This window comes from Musa acuminata, chromosome BXJ3-5 (genome assembly GCF_036884655.1).
Source record: "Musa acuminata AAA Group cultivar baxijiao chromosome BXJ3-5, Cavendish_Baxijiao_AAA, whole genome shotgun sequence".
Lineage (NCBI taxonomy): Eukaryota > Viridiplantae > Streptophyta > Magnoliopsida > Zingiberales > Musaceae > Musa > Musa acuminata.
In genome coordinates, this window is record NC_088353.1 from 22,332,946 (window position 1) to 22,354,210 (window position 21,265).

A 21,265-nucleotide genomic window follows, 5' to 3' on the forward strand; every position below is an offset into this window, starting at 1 on the left:
AGATCAAGATTATGATTTAGATAAAACTTATTCAAATTAAATCATTAACTTGAAGTTCATAATCAAGTCATTAAAATTAATTTCGAGATTCATAAAATATCATGAAATCATTAATCTCGATCAAATGGGAAAAGCATTTTTTAAAAGATTCTTTTTCGTCTAAGCATGCCTTAGTCTTTATATGCCAAATTAAGATAAGTATAAGGCAAAGAAATCTTGTATTATGAGATATATGATATCAAGGCTCATGATTCATTTGAAAAGATATAGTACAAAGAGCAACTTGAAACATTCTTATCAAAGATCACATTTTAAAATATTCCAAGTTTCAAGATATCAATATGACACTTCATTGAATTGCATTTCATTTGAAGAAACCCTTTTTGATAAATGTAGGGAGCATAATGAACGATCTTGATTTATAAAGAGCTTCATGTTATAATTATCAAGATCATGATTATGATTATTCTCTTTAGCAAGGAATCACAAAAGCACTTTATTTTTGCATAAGAAATCTCATTGTATTATGATTTATAAATTCTTTTTCTGCACATGAATCATAGGAGATATGAATGTGAAACAAATCGTTGCAAGCAAAAACACTATCATTCATATTTCAAGATGGAATTTATAAGCAGGAATCATTTCATCAAATCTATTTTAGAAAAATATTTTTTATAAGTGTATGAGAAAATCTGATTGTTAGGATATCAATTGTTAAGTGAATCCGAAAATGAAATTAATATTTTCATATATTCAGACATGGTTTTTGCTATAGATCTTGAAATTAAATCAAGAAGATCAAACAAGCTTATGATCATGGATAACTTAAAATCTCACGCATAAAATTGTTAATAACCATTTAATATTATATCTTTATGCATTACTTTAAATCAAACGTGATTTCATTCAACAATGTTAATCAAACATGATACACATTATTACTTCTTAACCATGATCAAAATCATTTTATTTGTTTATCATGCAATATTATCATTTTTGAAATTATCAGCATGATCATAATTTTTGTATTTTTATTTTTAAACATGTAATTTTCAAGAAAATTAATTCTAAACTAAAAAAGAAAATATATCATGAAAGCATCAAGTAATTTTAAAATAAACCAAAGGCATTTTAATTACCTCAATGTCGTAGGCTGGTAAGGCGTAGTTTGCCGCCTCGCTTTTGTTGACTTTCTCGTCTTCAGAGGAGCTCGATTCGTCCCAATTTTTGCTCTTCTTCTTGCGTTTAAAGCAAGTATTTCCATTCTTTTTGCTTTTTAATTTTCGTTTCATTTGTATTTTAAGTTCACCATCACTTGAGCTTATGCTCGAGTGGTCTTCAAATGTTCTATGTCCCAAATCCTTCCTGTTCTTTGGAAGGTTGGTTTGTTCATCATTGTCCTCATCACTTGAGTCATCGCTCAAGTGGCATTCATTTGTCCAGAGTTCCAAATCCTTCCTGTTCTTTGGAAGGTGATTGTGTTCAACAGGTTCATCATGTGCATTGTGCACCATTTCATATGTCATCAATGAACCAATTAGTTCTTCAAGTGGTAAGTTGTTTAGATTTTTAACTTCTTGTATTGCAGTTACTTTTGAATCCCACTTTTTAGAAAGAGAACGCAAAATTTTGTTTACGAGTTCAAAATCCGAAAAACATTTTCCAAGAGCTCTTAAACTATTGACGACATCCGTGACACTGGTGTACATGTCGCCTATAGTCTCGCTTGGTTGCATTTGAAAAAGCTCGAAATCATGCAATAAAAAGTTAACTTTCGAGTCTTTGACTCTACTAGTTCCCTCGTGCGTGATTTCAAGTGTTCGCCAAATGTCAAAAGCCGTTTCGCACGTGGAAATCCGATTGAACTCATTTTTGTCCAAAGCGCAAAATAAGGCATTCATAGCCTTTGCGTTTAAAGAAAAATAATTCTTTTCCAAAACCGACCATTCGTTCATTGGTTTAGAGGGAAGTTGAAAACCGTTTTCAACGATATTCCATAAATCCAGATTTAGAGAAATTAAGAAAACTCTCATTCGAGTTTTCCAATAAGTGTAGTCCACTCCGTTAAAGAACGGTGGACGAAAGACCGAAAAGCCCTCTTGAAGAGCCATTTCTCTCGGGTGTAAATCCGAAATGAGAAATACCCCGCTCTGATACCAATTGTTAGGATCGAGAGCACTAAGAGGGGGGGGTGAATTAGTGCAGCGGAAATCTTACAGCGATTTAAAAACAAAAGCTGCGTTCGTCCGATAAAAAACGATTTCGATATAAAAGCAGAATCACAGTGCAGTTTGCGTCTAAGCGCAGTTTGAGTCTAAGCGCAGTTTGCGTCTAAACACAGTTTGCGTCTAAGCGCAGTTTGCGTCTAAACACAGTTTGCGTCTAAGCGCAGTTTGCGTCTAAACATAGTTTGCGTCTAAGCACAGTTTGCGTCTAAACTCAGTTTTACGTCCAAACGCAGTTTTATGTCTAAACGCAGTTTTACGTCTAAACGCAGTTTTGCGTCTAAACGCAGTTTTGCGTCTAAACGCAGTTTTACGTCTAAACGTAGTTTTACGTCTAAACGCAGTTTTGCGTCTAAACGCAGTTTTACGTCTAAACGTAATTTTACGTCTAAATGTAGTTTTGCGTCTAAAAGAAGTTTTGAACCTTGAAAAGTGTTTTACGTAGAAAGCAATTTGCAGTTATAAATGGAATCCGAATGTAAGCGTAAGCTGTAGTGTGAAGATCGTACGAAAACACGATTTACGTTTGAATGCAGATTCTGAAAGATCAGAGCTTAGAAACTTGTTCGTAAAGGCGCAGAGGGCAGTAGCAATGTAGGAGGTTTGCAGTAATGATAAAGTGCTCAAAGTAAAAGCAAACCAGAGATTTAGAGTGGTTCGGTCAGTCTTGACCTACTCCACTTTTGGCTTCCTCCTCCGACGAGGTCACCGACGTCAACTAGCTGCCTTCCTTCAATGGGCGAAGGCTAACTGCCCTTTTACAGTTTCTCTCCTTTTGACAGGCTCAGGAGACAACCTTCACAGATCCTTTCTCTCCTCTCTTTACAACTCAAGACTTGAAGAACAGAAGGAGGAGAACTTTAGGACTTTACAAATTTGAGCTCTTCGAATCACTGAAAAGATCAAGAATTCGGTGTGGATCTGTATCTTTTCAGTGCTGAATGGGTGGGGTATTTATAGGCCCCAACCCAGTTCAAATTTGGAGCTCAAAACGATCAAATCGATCAAATCCCAGAATTCTGGGATCAAGCGGTTGCACCTCTTGACTGGAGAGGTGGCACCGCCTGGCAGAGCTCGACGACTGAGCTCAGGCGATTGCACCTCTCTGCCAGAGCTCGAAGACTGAGCTCGATGGTTGCACCGCCTGGCAGAGCTCGAAGACTGAGCTCGGTGGTTGCACCGCCTGGCAGAGCTCGAAGTCTGAGCTCGGTGGTTGCATCACCTGGCAGAGCTCGAAACTGAGCTCAGGCTGATGCACCTCTCTGCCAGAGCTCGAAGACTGAGCTCGGTGGTTGCATCACCTGGCAGAGCTCGAGACTGAGCTCAGGCTGATGCACCTCTCTACCAGAGCTCGAAGACTGAACTCGGTGGTTGCATCGCCTGGCAGAGGTCGAAACTTGAGCTCTGGCGGTGCTACCTCTTGACAAAGGAGGTTGCACCGCCCAGTCTAGCTCGAAGACTGAGCTCTGGGCGGTTGCACCTCTTGGCTGGGGCGGTTGCACCGCCCAGCCTCGCAGCCCTGGCGGTTGCACCTCCTGGCTGGGGCGGTTGCACCGCCCAGCCTCGCAGCCCTGGCGGTTGCACCTCCTGGCCTAGGCGGTTGCACCGCCTGGTGCAATCAGGGTCCGAATGGTTCGCTCCATTCGACCCAATTTGAATCTTTTCAGGGGCCCAATTGCCCCAAGATTAAGCTAATGGGATCACCTCCCATTTTCAAGCTTAATCATCGTGCTAACTACGATTAATTCTAAGACAACTTCTGCAGCTTTGCTCCGATGCGTCAATCGCTTCTTCCGGCGAGTTTCCGGCGAACTTCCGTCGATCATCCGATAAACCCTCGGTGATCCTTCTGAGGACATCCGGCATACTCCTGGACTTTGCGACGATCCACTTGGCGAGTTCCGACGAGCTTCGCTTGGCAAGCTTCTGGACTTCTCGGATCTGTTCTCGCTGAACCTCCGACGACCGTCCGAACTTCCGTCGAACTCTCGAACTCCCAACGTGATCATGATCTTGACTCCGGCGCAACACCTGCTGCTTGTCTTACTCTCATCGTAGTTAATCCTGCACACCAAAACAAAACTTCGATCGAGACAATTAATCCTAAGCAATTAACCAAGTTGTCCGACATGTCATTGGTCCCTCGACGCTTCGTCCGATTCTTTGGCGCATCGTCCTCTTCTGCAGCCTATTGCCCAATCGGTCAGTTGACTCCGCAACTCCGATATCCTTGGCACAATACCCGCTCTTCTTGGCCCGATGCCCGAGTCCACGGCCCGATGCCTTCTGTCGATACATCGAGCGATCCACCGGCCCGACGTCCAATCTTCTGACATGTTCCTTCGGCACAACATGATTTTCCTGCTTTAATTGCCTCATCCTGATCGAAGCATCCTGCGTCACTCCAAACACAGATTAAATCATAAACATATATCAAGTGGTTTCATCATCAAAATACGAGATTCAACACTTTCATCGTAGTTAATCCTGCACAACAAAACAAAACTTCGATCGAGACAATTAATCCTAAGCAATTAACCAAGTTGTCCGACATGTCATTGGTCCCTCGACGCTTCGTCCGATTCTTCGGCGCATCGTCCTCTTCTGCAGCCTATTGCCCAATCGGCCAGTTGACTCCGCAACTCCGATATCCTTGGCACAATACCCGCTCTTCTTGGCCCGATGCCCGAGTCCACGGCCCGAAGCCTTCTGTCGATATGTCAACCGATCCACCGGCCCGACATCCAATCTTCTGACATGATCCTTCGGCACAACATGATTTTCCTGCTTTAATTGTCTCATCCTGATCGAAGCATCCTGCGTCACTCCAAACGCAGATTAAATCATAATCATATATCAAGTAGTTTCATCATCAAAATACGAGATTCAACATTGGTGACTTAAAGACAACACATACAATTTCGTCATCTGTAATTGGGGCATTGAGGATTGAAATAGCTTCCGAATCAAGTTTTCTAGTCGGCTCCACATGAATGTTATTAGGTTTCTCAGCTTGATTGAGTAAGGAATAAAAAAATTGCTCTGTGTGTGCTTTAACCTCATCTAAATTCTCAATAAGATTGTCATCTTTGTCTCTGCATTTGCTGATACGGTTAATCGCCCTTCGAGTAGCAATTAAAGCATAGAAAAATTTAGTATTGGAATCCCCTAGTGTAAGCTAATGCTGTCGAGACTTCTGCTTTGCAAAACTTTCCTCCTGTTTTAAGGCTTGCATGAAGTTATTTCTAGCTTCTATCTCTTTGTAGATAATATTTTTATCATTTGGCTGAAGTTGCAGCTCATGTTGCAATGACATTAGTTCCTTTCTGCACAATTGAACTCTGGTGTTAATATTGCCAAAGGTATTTGTATTCCACTCCTTTAGTGCTGCTTTACAGGCTTTGAGCTTTTGACATAAGATGTAAGGGGGGGATCCATGCGCATTAAAATTCCAAGCAGATCTGATAACATCAAGAAATTGAGGATGAGTACTCCACATGTTAAAGAATCTAAACGGTTTCTTGCCTCTTGGTGTCGTTTTTTCTGCATGTATATACATTAAAGAATGGTCAGAAAACAAAGGATCACCATACTCAAGAAGTGAATCTGGGTAAACTGTTATCCATTCATGATTAATCAAACACCTATCAAGTCGAGCCATTATTTTTCTGTTAGCAGCACCTTGATTACTCCAGGAGAGCCAATTACCCACAGATTTCATATCAAACAATGCTGCAGTGTCAATGTAATCATTAAAACTTTGAAGTTGGCTTTCTGAAAGTTGTCTACCCCCCTCTTTTTCATTTGTTTACCGAACAGTATTAAAGTCTCCAAGAACAATCCAAGGTACATTGAGACACCCATTTACAATATTAGTTAGGTCAGACCAAAGAGTATTTCTTTCTTGCATACTGTTCGAAGCATATATGCCAGTGAAATTGAATTGACAGCCATTCTTTTTATCCTCTACCTTAAGATGAATGAATTGATTAGTAGCAGAAATAAACCAAGCATTAATAGAGTTAGGATGCCATAATACCCATATTCGACCAAAAGTTTCATTTGAGTCATTGGTAAACAGTTCTGCGTCCGGCCATATTAAATTCTTTTGAGCTTGAACGCGCAATTGTTTAATTTTTGTTTCCACTAGAATAACAATATCACATGCGGCAGACTTGATTATTCTGTTGAGCTCTCGACATTTCTCCGGCTTATTAAGTCCGCGAACATTCCAGCATGTTATCTTCATTAGTAATAAACAAATGAAAAGGTAGTAAGGTATTCATCCTACGACTTTGGATGGATTGTACCATCCTTTTTCTTATCCTTCGGTTTTGCATTTTCCTCCCTCATAATATCCTTACCTTTTATGGCTTTATTCCTATATTTATCCACTTCATCTACAGCTTGCAGATTTTTAAACTTTAAATTACCTTGAATCATGTGATCTTAATTGGCAGGGTTTGTTGAAGCTCGATAAGATTGTTGCAGCACAATATCTTGGATAGTACTTGTTGGAGCAACCTGGCTAGAGAGGTTTGTTGGGGCATGAGTTTGTTGAGACAGAATATCCTTGTTGGCGATGTTTGTTGTGGCCTGAGTTTGTTGAGGAAGAATATCCTTGCTGGCGATATTTGCTTGGACCTGAGTTCGTTGAGCTATTGTGGATGGATTCGATGATATTGGAAGAGATGAAGTTCCTGACTTATGTTTCTCCTGTCCACTAGTACCATGGGAAACCTCTGTTGTGGAAGGCTCTAACATTATAGGAAGAGATAATGTTTTGGAATTGTCCTTCTGTCCGCAGTGCTTTCCTTGCGAGTTGGAATGCTCAATAGTTTTCGCCACCATCTGTAATATCCTTCACTTTTGAAAAATATTAATAAAGATTTATTTATAAATCGGAGGACCTATATGTAAATATGGAAATTCCAAGGACTAAACTGTTAAGTTGTAAAAAGAAGAAAATAAAGAAAACCAAAAATTTCGATTTTATCCCACTGCCTCCCACGCTTTCTCTGTTTCTTCCAGAAAAAGAGAGAAGCGGTGGGGCGTGGGGAGAAGAAGAAGAGAAGTAGAGGGAGAAGAGAAGAAGAGGGAAAAGAAGAGACGAGGAAGAGGGAGAAGAGAATAAAAGAAGAAGAAGAAGAAGAAGAGAGGGAAGATGGAGAGGAGAGGGAGAGGCAGCAGCAGCAACTAGGGCTGCTGCACCTCTGTTTCCCGCAGGTGGAAACAGAGGAGAGGATGTGTGGGGCGTTGGGGAGGAGAAGGGAAGAAGAAGAAGAAGAAGAAGAAGAGAGGAGGATAGCTGCGGCAAGGCTGCAGCGAGGAGGTGTGTGGCGTTGCAGAGGAAAAAAAGGAAGAGGAGAAGAAGAGAAGGAGAAGAAGAGGGAAAAGAGAGGGAAGAGGGAGAGGAGCGAGAGGTGGCAGCAGCTAGGGCTACAGCTCCTCTGTTTCCTGCAGGTGGAAACAGAGGAGAGGTGTGGGGCGTTCGAAGAGGAGAAGAAGAAGAAGAGGAAAAGAAGAAGAAGAGGAAGTAGGAGAAGAGGTTGTGATACCTCTGTTTCCTATAGAGGAAACAGAGGAGGGAAGTAGAAGAGGAGAAGAAGAAGAGAAGGGAAAGGAGGAGCTGCGGCTGCGGCGGTGGAAGCTGCAGCTGGAAGAGAAGGAGAGGAAGAGATGGTGAGGAAGAAGAGAAGAAGTAGAAGCGGGTGAAGAGGCGGCACCTCTGTTTCCTGCAGGAGGAAACAGAGGAAAGGAGGTGCTGTTCATCGGGGAGAAGAAGGGGAGGAAGGAGAAGAAGAGAAGAAGAAGAAAGGAAGAAGGAGGAAGAGGAGAAGGGAAAGAAGTAGTTGCGGCTGCGGCTGTGGCAGCTGCAGTTGTGGCAGGGAAAGAGGAAGAGGAAGGAAGAAGGGAAGGGGAGGAAGAAGAGAAGGGGAAGAGAAGGGGCTGCGGCTGCTGCGATGGCAGCTGCAGTTGGAAGAGAAGAAGGAGAGGAAGATGAGCAGGGGAGGAAGAAGAGGTTGTGGCCGCGGCTGAGGCTGCGACTGCAACCGTGCAGCTGGGAAAGAAGAGAAGGAAAGAAAGAAGAAGAAAAAGGAAAAGGGAAGAAGAGAGGAAGAGGAGAAGGAGAGGCAGCTGTGGCAGTGGTAGCTGCAGCTGGAAGAGAAGGAGAGGAAATAGAGCAGGGGAGAAAGAAAAGGCTGCGGCTGTGGTGGCTGCGGCCATGGTTGCGACTGCGACTGCGGCAGTTGCAGCTGGGAAAGAAAAGAAAGGAAAGGGGGGAAAAAGGGGCTGCGGAAGGGATTGCAGCCACAACGGCAACGACTGCGTATGCAGCAGCTGTGTCTGCGAAAGAAGAGGAGGAAGGAAGGTAGTGCGGTGGAAGGGGTTGCGATTGTGGCAGCGGTAGCGGCGGCGGTTGTGGTAGCTGCGTTTGGGAAAGAAAAAGAAGGAATGAGAGTAAGAGAGAGTAGGTGACTGTGCCTTGATGTTCGACACGTGGTGTAGTTGCGAAGAAAGGAAGAAAACGGGAGCACAAAATGAAACAGAGAGAGGACACGGAGGAAAAGTAGAAGGATTTGGGCTAGCACCTTCTTTGGATCTTCGGATCGAAATCTTTGAAAGGCAAGTTCCCTGATCGTTTCACCTATAATTGCTTTGATATTTCTTATTGCAAGTTCCCTGATCGTTTCTCTTATAATTGCTTTGATATTTCTTATTGCAAGTTCCCGATTCGTTCCTCCTGTAATTGTTCTAATCTTTCCTATTGCAAGTATCCTGATCTTTCCTTACTGTAATTTGATCTCTACATTTGATTTGAATATGTGGAACTTGAATTGTTCTAGCCTTGCATTTGATATATCTCTTGTTTAGACATATCGATCCGAATCTATGCAACTTCTGATATTCTGACCCTTCTACTTTGTTATGGCTATAACTTCATGTATTGACCTCTGATTTGGACGAAACTTATTTGATCAGAATATAGACTCATAAACCTTTGTTTTGATAGCTTATTTTAAGAATTCGGAGTAAGTTTGTCTACCCAAACTTCTGTTTCAAAGAAGCCTACAGATTCTGCAAAACAGGGATCGTAATTTTTGACCTTTTGATACTGAACTGCTTATAAGTCCCTGTTGCAAAAATTGATTTACTCAAAGCTTATTTCATTGGAAACCAGACTCATAGATCTTTCTTTTGATATATGGATTGAAAGATTTGGAATCCAAACACCTGCCTAGTTATCTGTTGAATCTGACATTATGAATTCTGCCAAACAGAGATTTTGTTCTACGACCCTTGTTTACCAAATTATTTGTAACTCTCTCTGTTGGACAGTTCAATTCATATGAAGCCTGTCTTATCTGAAAGTATAATCTAATGATATATTTCTGAGTCAATTGGAGCACGATTGATAGTTTGAATCATTTGTTCAATGTGCCTCTTGTATTCTGCCAGAAATCGAGCTTTGGTCGATTTCTAATATTCTGGTTTCATTCCTTTGGAAATTGATATCCTTTAGCTTTCTTATTCAATTGAGCTTTATAATACTGCTCTGAATTCTTGTATGCTCTTGTCCTTAAAGTTATTCGCATTATTGAAAACTATTATGTAACGTTTAAGCTATATCGTATTGACTTCTATAGGCATATGTATAACCCATGATTCCGCATTTGCTTTCGATGTGTGCCTAGTCTAGGTTCATTTCCTTTGGATATTTGAATTCGTCTAACCTTCTTATTGGAATTGAGCTAAATATGATTGCTTGGAATCCCTGTACACTCTTGTTTTCATTTCATTCCAAATCTGAATACATTTGTGAGAGATTTGTTCTTTGTTTCGTATTGTCTCGAAAAGGCACATACACGTTTCGTTGTTCCGCGTGTGCTTCCGATATATGCTACTTATTGTTGAAACTGCCCTTTTGTACTCTGGTGTTTGGGATTGTCTGGACCTTTGCCAGAAATGGTAAAGGGTATGCGCTATTTGCCCGCTATGTGGGGTCCCGTTATGTGGGATATTCTGGACCTTTGCCAGAAATGGTAAAGGGTATGCGCTTGTTGCCCGCTATGTGGGTATGTGATTAGAGCCTGCGATGCTCTGCCGGCCCCCTTTGACTTCACCTAGACGTGGGTGGATGGAGCTCCCAGACGTGGGAGACTTTTGTCAAGTGGTCATTCAGAAATGGATGAATCACATTCTGACTGAGATCCCACTACACCTTCTGTATGTTTGATACGATATCCAGAGCTTTGGTTATGTGTTTTTGTACATGCTTTGGATAAGATTGATATGTTTGCAACGTCAAAGACGACGTTTGAGCTTCTGTACGGCATTTGTTATTGATATGCTCTGAAATGTTTCATCCACTGTTGATATATTTCGAAATGTTCCAAATGTCGTTGATATGCTCCGGAACACTTCATACACCATTGATATGCTCCAATTACTCTGTGCTCCATTTGCTATGAACTGATATGTTCTGAAATGTCCTATCTGCCATTGATATGCTCCAATTACTCTGTGCTCCATTTGCTATGAACTGATATGTTCTGAAATGTCCTATCTGCCATTGATATGCTCCAATTACTCTGTGCTCCATTTGCTATGAACTGATATGTTCTGAAATGTCCTATCTGCCATTGATATGCTCCAATTACTCTGTGCTCCATTTGCTATGAACTGATATGTTCTGAAATGTCCTATCTGCCATTGATATGCTCCAATTACTCTATGCTCCATTTGTTATGAATTAAATATGTTTTGAATGACCTGATACATATGATTTTGTATCTAATGAGATGGTATCCATGAGAATTCTTGTATTCTGCCTTACATTATGATACCTTATTCGTTTGAAACCGTTCCTTTTGTTCTGAATATGTTTTGTCACTTGCTGAGCCGTTTTTGGCTCACTCCGTTGTTATATAAATCTTTCAGGTCAGCGTGTCACTCTTCGAGATGTTTGATTTGGGCTGAGGCAGTGGATAGCTATTCAGAATTATGGGCAAGTCTTGTTGGTTGTTATGTTATTGTTGTATAAGCATATTTTGTATGTAATGAAATGTTGTTGATGAATCGAAATGGATATACTGTGTAAAAGTGTTAGAAGATCTCTCTTATTTGGAATTTCGAAATGTTAAGCCTAATTTATGATGATATGAACTTGTGGTAAATAGTTGGAGTTCTGATTGTATAATTTATTTAGCTTGTGGATTTATAAGTGTTGTTCATGTTTGTTAAGTTGGCTTGAGTTGCCATAAATGTGAATTATCGAGTGATGTGATATATGATTATAAACTGCACAGGTTTTATGGATGTGAATTTGATTGAATGTTTTTCAGTGTCCTCAAACGTTAGTTCGGATCCTGGATTGGTTTGTGATGAAAATTTTAAAAATTATGGATATTTTGAGGGCGTGACAGAGGTGGTATCAGAGCATGTTTTGAGGATTACTGAAATATTTGATATGTTGATGTGCAAAATATATTGAGGTCTAATGAACTTTAGTGATTGGTGGAAAATTTTCTTTGATGCATTTTAGGAATCTGGGATGATGAGGACATTTGGTTCTCCTATTTCATTTGTTTCTGATTAATTAAGGGGAATAAAAGGATGGATTGGGGATATTGAATCAGAGTGGCGCAGCAGAAGCATGGTGGACCTAATTTCATTGGTGGTAGAAAAATGAATGATGCAAACAGAGAAGATATTTGGTGTATAAAATTGTTTTGATGATCGAAAGATTTCTTTTGCCACCTTATATTAGAAGTAGAGGCCGATCATTAATGGCAATAATGAAAAGAATTTTTGGAGATCAGGTGCAAGAATGATAAGGACAAGTTTTCCAATAAGAATATAATTGGAAATGAATCAGAAAGTGATAATAAGAGGGTCAAGACATTTGGATTTGAAAAGGGAAGTCACCACAAAAGACTCAATCATGTGTGAATTGCAAGTTAAATTATGAAACAAGTTTGTGTTGGTGGGTGACCGGAGTCTATTTGCTTGTAGAAAGTTGGATCATAAAACAAAAGACTACCATTTGAATAAGAAGAAAGAGTCACTGCCTCATAAATCATCAGCCCATGTCAGAGTGTATGCTATCACTGAATATGATTCTAAAAGTTCTGAATTAGTGGTCGAAGGTATTATGCATGTTTATGAAAGAATGCAAATATTTGTTTGAACATGGGTTCTATCTACGATTTGATTCGTAACATGTTGCCTATCACTTGGGTATTCAACCTAGACCACTGTATTATGTGATATATGTAAAATACGATAATTGGAGATTCTTTGATAACGAACTAGAAATCTGGTCCTCTTGTCTGATTTTTATTGGAGAACTTGAACTTTTGCCGATTTAGTTCTCTTAGAGATTTGGAGTTATGATATTATACTTGGTATAGATTGACTACCTTCCTATCATACCAGTATGGATTGGTATATAACAAATGATCACTTTTTGTACATTTGATCAGTCGATCTTTTATTTTGAAAGTATTGGACATGATTTATCTCCTTGCCTATTGTATCCCAGAATGACTTGCTTGGATTACCTCCAAACGTGACTTTGCTTTTGATTTGGTCTTTGGGACAATCCCAATATCTAAGCCTCTCTGCAGAATAATATCATTCGAGTAAGTGGAATTGGAAAAGCAACTACAAGGATTATTAAATGAGGATTCTATTTGGCTTAATATTTCATCATGTGGTGCTCCGGTGTTAGTTAAAAAGATGTATGGAACATTAAGGCTTTGTAATGATTATAGACAATTGAATCAGGTGACCATCAAAAATGAGTATTTTCTGAAGTAACGACTTGCTTGATTAACTGCAGGGTGCGCAAGTATTTTTAGAAATTGATTGAAGGTCGGGTTACCGTCTATTGAGGATCAAGGAGGAGAATATTTCGGTCACTCGTGGATAATTATGTAATTGTATTGTATTGATAAAACTATTTAAGAGCAGAGGAGGAAATAAAGATATCATAATCCTCATTTTTTCATCGATTGAGCTATGATCAATTTAGAGGACTAAATTTTCTTTTAAGGAGGGGAGAGTGTAATATCCCTCACTTTTGAAAATTATTAATAAAGATTTATTTATAAATCGGAGGACCTATATGTAAATATGGAAATTTCAAGGACTAAACTATTAAGTTGTAAAAAGAAGAAAATAAAGAAAACCGAAAATAAAGAAAACTGTTCGGTCACTCGTGGATAATTATGTAATTGTATTGTATTGATAAAACTATTTAAGAGCAGAGGAGGAAATAAAGATATCATAATCCTCATCTTTTCATCGATTGAGCTATGATCAATTTAGAGGACTAAATTTTCTTTTAAGGAGGGGAGAGTGTAATATCCCTCACTTTTGAAAATTATTAATAAAGATTTATTTATAAATCGGAGGACCTATATGTAAATATGGAAATTTCAAGGACTAAACTGTTAAGTTGTAAAAAGAAGAAAATAAAGAAAACCGAAAATTTCGATTTTATCCCACTGCCTCCCACGCTCTCTCTGTTTCTTCGAGAAACAGAGAGAAGCGGTGGGGCGTGGGGAGAAGAAGAAGAGAAGTAGAGGGAGAAGAGAAGAAGAGGGAAAAGAAGAGAGGAGGAAGAGGGAGAAGAGAAGAAAAGAAGAAGAAGAAGAAGAAGAGAGGGAAGATGGAGAGGAGAGGGAGAGGCAGTAGTAGCAGCTAGGGCTGCTGCACCTCTGTTTCCCGCAGGTGGAAACAGAGGAGAGGATGTGTGGGGCGTTGGGGAGGAGAAAGGAAGAAGAAGAAGAAGAAGAAGAAGAAGAAGAAGAGAGGAGGATAGCTGCGGCAAGGCTGCAGCGAGGAGGTGTGTGGCGTTGCGGAGGAAAAAAAGGAAGAGGAGAAGAAGAGAAGGAGAAGAAGAGGGAAAAGAGAGGGAAGAGGGAGAGGAGCGAGAGGTGGCAGCAGCTAGGGCTGCAGCACCTCTATTTCTTGCAGGTGGAAACAGAGGAGAGGTGTGGGGCGTTCGAAGAGGAGAAGAAGAAGAAGAGGTAAAGAAGAGGAAGAGGAAGTAGGAGAAGAGGTTGTGATATCTCTGTTTCCTGCAGAGGAAACAGAGGAGGGAAGTAGAAGAGGAGAAGAAGAAGAGAAGGGAAAGGAGGAGCTGCGGCTGCGGCGGTGGAAGCTGCAGCTGGAAGAGAAGGAGAGGAAGAGATGGTGAGGAAGAAGAGAAGAAGTAGAAGCGGGTGAAGAGGCGGCACCTCTGTTTCCTGCAGGAGGAAACAGAGGAAAGGAGGTGCTGTTCGTCGGGGAGAAGAAGGGGAGGAAGGAGAAGAAGAGAAGAAGAAGAAAGGAAGGAGGAGGAAGAGGAGAAGGGAAAGAAGTAGCTGCGGCTGCGGCTGTGGCAGCTGCAGCTGTGGCAGGGAAAGAGGAAGAGGAAGGAAGAAGGGAAGGGGAGGAAGAAGAGAAGGGGAAGAGAAGGGGCTGCGGCTGCTGCGATGGCAGCTACAGTTGGAAGAGAAGAAGGAGAGGAAGATGAGCAGGGGAGGAAGAAGAGGTTGTGGCCGCGGCTGAGGCTGCGACTGCAACCGTGCAGCTGGGAAAGAAGAGAAGGAAAGAAAGAAGAAGAGAAAGGAAAAGGGAAGAAGAGAGGAAGAGGAGAAGGAGAGGTAGCTGTGGCAGTGGCAGCTGCAGCTGGAAGAGAGGGAGAGGAAATAGAGCAGGGGAGAAAGAAAAGGCTGTGGCTGTGGTGGCTGCGGCCATGGTTGCGACTGCGACTACGGAAGTTGCAGTTGGGAAAGAAAAGAAAGGAAAGGGGGGAAAAAGGGGTTGCGGAAGGGATTGCGGCCATAACGACAACGACTGCGTATGCAGCAGTTGTGTCTGCGAAAGAAGAGGAGGAAGGAAGGTAGTGCGGTGGAAGGGGTTGCGATTGTGGCAGCGGTAGCGGCGGCGGCTGTGGCAGCTGCGTTTGGGAAAGAAAAAGAAGGAATGAGAGTAAGAGATAGTAGGTGACTGTGCCTTGATGTTCGACACGTGGTGTAGTTGCGAAGAAAGGAAGAAAACGGGAGCACAAAATGAAACAGAGAGAGGACACGGAGGAAAAGTAGAAGGATTTGGGCTAGCACCTTCTTTGGATCTTCGGATCGAAATCTTTGAAAGGCAAGTTCCCTGATCGTTTCTCCTATAATTGCTTTGATATTTCTTATTGCAAGTTCCCTGATCGTTTCTCCAATAATTGCTTTGATATTTCTTATTGCAAGTTCCCGATTCATTCCTCCTGTAATTGTTCTAATCTTTCCTATTGCAAGTATCCTGATCTTTCCTTACTGTAATTTGATCTCTACATTTGATTTGAATATGTGGAACTTGAATTGTTCTAGCCTTGCATTTGATATATCTCTTGTTTAGACATATCGATCCGAATCTATGCAACTTCTGATATTCTGACCCTTCTACTTTGTTATGGCTATAACTTCATGTATTGACCTCTGATTTGGACGAAACTTATTTGATCAGAATATAGACTCATAAACCTTTGTTTTGATAGCTTATTTTAAGAATTCGGAGTAAGTTTGTCTACCCAAACTTCTGTTTCAAAGGAGCCTACAGATTCTGCAAAACAGGGATCGTAATTTTTGACCTTTCGATACTGAACTGCTTATAAGTCCCTGTTGCAAACATTGATTTACTCAAAGCTTATTTCATTGGAAACGAGACTCATAGATCTTTCTTTTGATATATGGATTGAAAGATTTGGAATCCAAACACCTGCCTAGTTATCTGTTGAATCTGACATTATGAATTCTGCCAAACAGAGATTTTGTTCTACGACCCTTGTTTACCAAATTATTTGTAACTCTCTCTATTGGACAGTTCAATTCATATGAAGCCTGTCTTATCTGAACGTATAATCCAATGATATATTTCTGAGTCAATTGGAGCACGATTGATAGTTTGAATCATTTGTTCAATGTGCCTCTTGTATTCTGCCAGAAATCGAGCTTTGGTCAATTTCTATTATTCTGGTTTCATTCCTTTGGAAATTGATATCCTTTAGCTTTCTTATTCAATTGAGCTTTATAATACTGCTCTGAATTCTTGTATGCTCTTGTCCTTAAAGTTATTTGCATTCTTGAAAACTATTGTGTAACGTTTAAGCTATATCGTATTGACTTCTATAGGCATATGTATAACCCATGATTCCGCATTTGCTTTCGATGTGTGCCTAGTCTAGGTTCATTTCCTTTGGATATTTGAATTCGTCTAACCTTCTTATTGGAATTGAGCTAAATATGATTGCTTGGAATCCCTGTACACTCTTGTTTTCATTTCATTCCAAATCTGAATACATTTGTGAGAGATTTGTTCTTTGTTTCGTATTGTCTCGAAAAGGCACATGCACGTTTTGTTGTTCTGCGTGTGCTTCCGATATATGCTACTTATTGTTGAAACTGCCCTTTTGTACTCTGGTGTGTGGGATTGTCTGGACCTTTGCCAGAAATGGTAAAGGGTATACGCTATTTGCCCGCTATGTGGGGTTCCGTTATGTGGGATATTCTAGACCTTTGGCAGAAATGGTAAAGGGTATGCACTTGTTGCCCGCTATGTGGGTATGTGATTAGAGCCTGCGATGCTCTGCCGGCCCCCTTTGACTTCACCTAGACGTGGGTGGATGGAGCTCCCAGACGTGGGAGACTTTTGTCAGGTGGTCATTCAGAAATGGATGAATCACATTCTGACTGAGATCCCACTACACCTTCTGTATGTTTGATATGATATCCAGAGCTTTGGTTATGTGTTTTTGTACATGCTTTGGATAAGATTGATATGTTTGCAACGTCAAAGACGACGTTTGAGCTTCTGTACGGCATTTGTTATTGATATGCTCTGAAATGTTTCATCCACTGTTGATATATTTCGAAATGTTCCATATGTCGTTGATATGCTCCGGAACACTTCATACGCCATTGATATGCTCCAATTACTCTGTGCTCCATTTGCTATGAACTGATATGTTCTGAAATGTCCTATCTGCCATTGATATGCTCCAATTACTCTGTGCTCCATTTGCTATGAACTGATATGTTCTGAAATGTCCTATCTGCCATTGATATGCTCCAATTACTCTGTGCTCCATTTGCTATGAACTGATATATTCTGAAATGTCCTATCTGCCATTGATATGCTCCAATTACTCTATGCTCCATTTGTTATGAATCAAATATGTTTTGAATGACCTGATACATATGATTTTGTATCTAATGAGATGGTATCCTTGAGAATTCTTTTATTCTGCCTTACATTATGATACCTTATTCGTTCGAAACCGTTCCTTTTGTTCTGAATATGTTTTGTCACTTGCTGAGCCGTTTTTGGCTCACTCCGTTGTTATATAAATCTTTCAGGTCAGCGTGTCACTCTTCGAGATGTTTGATTTGGTCTGAGGTAGTGGATAACTATTCAGAATTATGGGCAAGTCTTGTTGGTTGTTATGTTATTGTTGTATAAGCATATTTTGTATGTAATGAAATGTTGTTGATGAATCGAAATGGATATACTGTGTAAAAGTGTTAGAAGATCTCTCTTATTTGGAATTTCGAAATGTTAAGCCTAATTTATGATGATATGAACTTGTGGTGAATAGTTGGAGTTCTGATTGTATAATTTATTTAGCTTATGGATTTATAAGTGTTGTTCATGTTTGTCAAGTTGGCTTGGGTTGCCATAAATGTGAATTATCGAGTGATGTGATATATGATTATAAACTGCACAGGTTTTATGGATGTGAATTTGATTGAATGTTTTTCAGTGTCCTCAAACGTCAGTTCGGATCCTGGATTGGTCTGTGATGAAAATTTTAAAAATTATGGATATTTTGAGGGGCGTGACACCATCGGTGCTACTGCCATTAGAGAAGAATCACTTTGTTGCTGATGCGCTTGACGTGGTTGATAGACCTTTGTGGTTGGTTTTGGGGTTTGCTGACAAGCTTAATTTGCATGACCAAAAGATAAGCAACGCTGACATCGTTGTGGCTTCCAAGAATATGAGACATGTACCTTCTGAGTGTTCACGTCAAGATCACGATAGAAAACCTCATTAGGAAGATCTTCATCGGAAGAAACCAGCACACATGCTCGTGCAAATGCTAATCTCGTCTGAGCTGCTGTTGCTTTGTCGATGTAGAGTGGCTGTCCCAGAGTGCTGCATAACTTTACAATAAAACGTCGACTCCAAAGATGTACAGACAGTCCTTGAAAGGATACCCATAATGGAATAGACTGTAGACTATCTAACTCCAAACGGACATCAGGAGACCAACGTCGTAGAATCATTGGATGACCGCGGATAGTCCAGAATCCTTCGAGGATTCGGTGCAAATCTTCTTTAGAGTATAGCTTGCAAACAAAGAATCTATTCTCCAGCATATGTAGATCAAATGATGATATTCCCCATCGAGTTTTGATAAATGAGCATAGTGGGAAATAAGATGTTTTGAGACCTACCACATAGCCAACAATCGCCATAGACCATGTCTCAATAAGCTCTGTTGAATCAGCAGTCTCGTATACAGCAATCTTCTTATCAGCCTGAACTTCTGGAGTAAAGAATTCCAAGCTTAGATCTGGACTTCCAACCGGAGCCTTGAAGAGGCTAGTCCAAGGCCGAGGATCGTTGGAAATGAGAGCATGCTGCCGTGATCTAGAGCGTGACCTGCTTCGATGCTGCTTCGTTGAAGGAGTTTCTCTCTGGAAAGGTTGGGGGGTAGCGGTAGGGAGCCTTGCAACCCTCTCGCCACCATCGCCAGCCCTAGGGGCCGTCGCTGCCATGTTTGATCCCTCTTCTGGTCGCCGCTACAGAAACGCCGCCATTGGAAAAAGCCACCGCTGCAGTATATTAGATCGCCGCTACAGTACCGTCGCCCTAGGGAGATCTGGTTTACAGAATCGTTGCCCTTGGGGAGAAGCCGACACTACGGAGATCTGGTCGCCGCTACAGTGTCGTCGCCCTAGATCTGGTCGCTGCTACAGTGTCGTCGCCGCCGCTACAGTACTCCACATGTTAAAGAATCTAAATGGTTTCTTTTAAAGAACTTTTTAAACTTTCTTGTTAGAAGTGCCAAGTCATCATCGACCATTCGTTCATCGGTTTAGAGGGAAGTTGAAAACCATTTTCAACGATATTCCATAAATCCAAATTCATATAAATCAAGAAAACTCTCATTCGAGTTTTCCAATAAGTGTAGTCCGTCCCATTGAACATGGGTGGACGTGTAATAGAATGGCCCTCTTGGTGGTTTCCGGCGTATGCCATCTCTCTTGGGTTTTAATCCGTTTGAGAGTTAACCCCACTCTGATACCAATTGTTAGGATCAAGAGCACTAAGAGGGGGGGGGGGGGGGGGGGGGTGAATTAGTGCAGCGAAAAAACCTTCTGCGATTAAAATCAAAAACTGCGTTCGTTCGATAGAAGTGATTTTGGTAAAAAAGTCGATTCGTAAATCACTTCAACTTTTGACTAGGAGAGAGAGATGCAGCAAAGATATGAACACAGTTTGCAGTTATGATGGAAATCAGAATATAAGCGCAATCTGAAATACGACGTTCGTACGATAAATTGATTTGCATCTTAAACCCCGATTCGGAAAGCACTGAACTTTGAAACACGTTCATAAAAACACATAAGGCAATAAGCTATTGAGGAGGTTTGCAGTAAAGATAAGATGCTCAAAGTAAATGCAAACCGAGAGGAGGTTTGCAGTAGCGCCAGCGGCGATACTGTAGCGGCGACCAGATCTCCCTAGGACGATCCGACTCCTGCAGCATCGGCTTTCTCCCACGGGCGAAGGGCGACGGTACTGTAGCGGCGGCAGACCAGATCTAGGGCGACGGTACTATAGTGACGACCATATCTCCCTAAGGCGATCTAACTCCTACAACGTCGGCTTTCTCCTACGGGCGAAGGGCGACGACACTGTAGAGGCGATCAGATCTCCCAAGGACGACGGTACTGTAGCGGCGGCGACGACACTATAGCAGCGACCAGATCTAGGGCGACGACACTGTAGCGGCGACCAGATCTCCGTATCGTCGGCTTCTCCCTAAGGGCAACGATTCTGTAAACCAGATCTCCCTAGGGTGACGGTACTGTAGCGGCGATCTAATATACTGCAGCGGTGGCTTTTCCCAATGGCGGCGTTTCTGTAGCGGCGACCAGAAGAGGGATCAAACATGGCAGCGATGGCCCCTAGGGCTGGCGATGGTGGCGAGAGGGTTGCAAGGCTCCCTACCGCTACCCCCCAACCTTTCCAGAGAGAAACTCCTTCGACGAAGCAGCATCGAAGCAGGTCGCGCTCTAGATCACGGCAGCATGCTCTCATTTCCAACGATCCTCGGCCTTGGACTAGCCTCTTCAAGGCTCCGGTTGGAAGTCTAGATCTAAGCTTGGAATTCTTTACTCCAGAAGTTCAGGCTGATAAGAAGATTGCTGTATACAAGACTGCTGATTCAGCAGAGCTTATTGAGACATGGTCTATGGCGATTGTTGGCTTTGTGGTAGGTCTCAAAACATCTTATTTCCCACTATCCTCATTTATCAATACTTGATGGGGAATATCGTCATTTGATCTACATATGCTGGAGAACGGATTCTTTGTTTGCAAGCTATACTCTGAAGAAGATTTGCAACGAATCCTCGAAGGATTCTGGACTATCCGCAGTCATCCAATGATTCTACGACGTTGGTCTCCTGATGTCCGTTTGGAGTTAGATAGCCTACAGTCTATTCCATTATGGGTATCCTTTCAAGGACTGCCTCTACATCTTTGGAGTCGACGTTTTATTGCAAAGTTATGCGGCACTCTGGGACAGCCACTCTACATCGACAAAGCAACAGCAGCTCAGACGAGATTAGCATTTGCACGAGCATGTGTGCTGGTTTCTTCCGATGAAGATCTTCCTAATGAGGTTTTCTATCGTGATCTTGACGGGAACACTCGGAAGGTACATGTCTCATATTCCTGGGAGCCACAACGATGTCAGCGTTGCT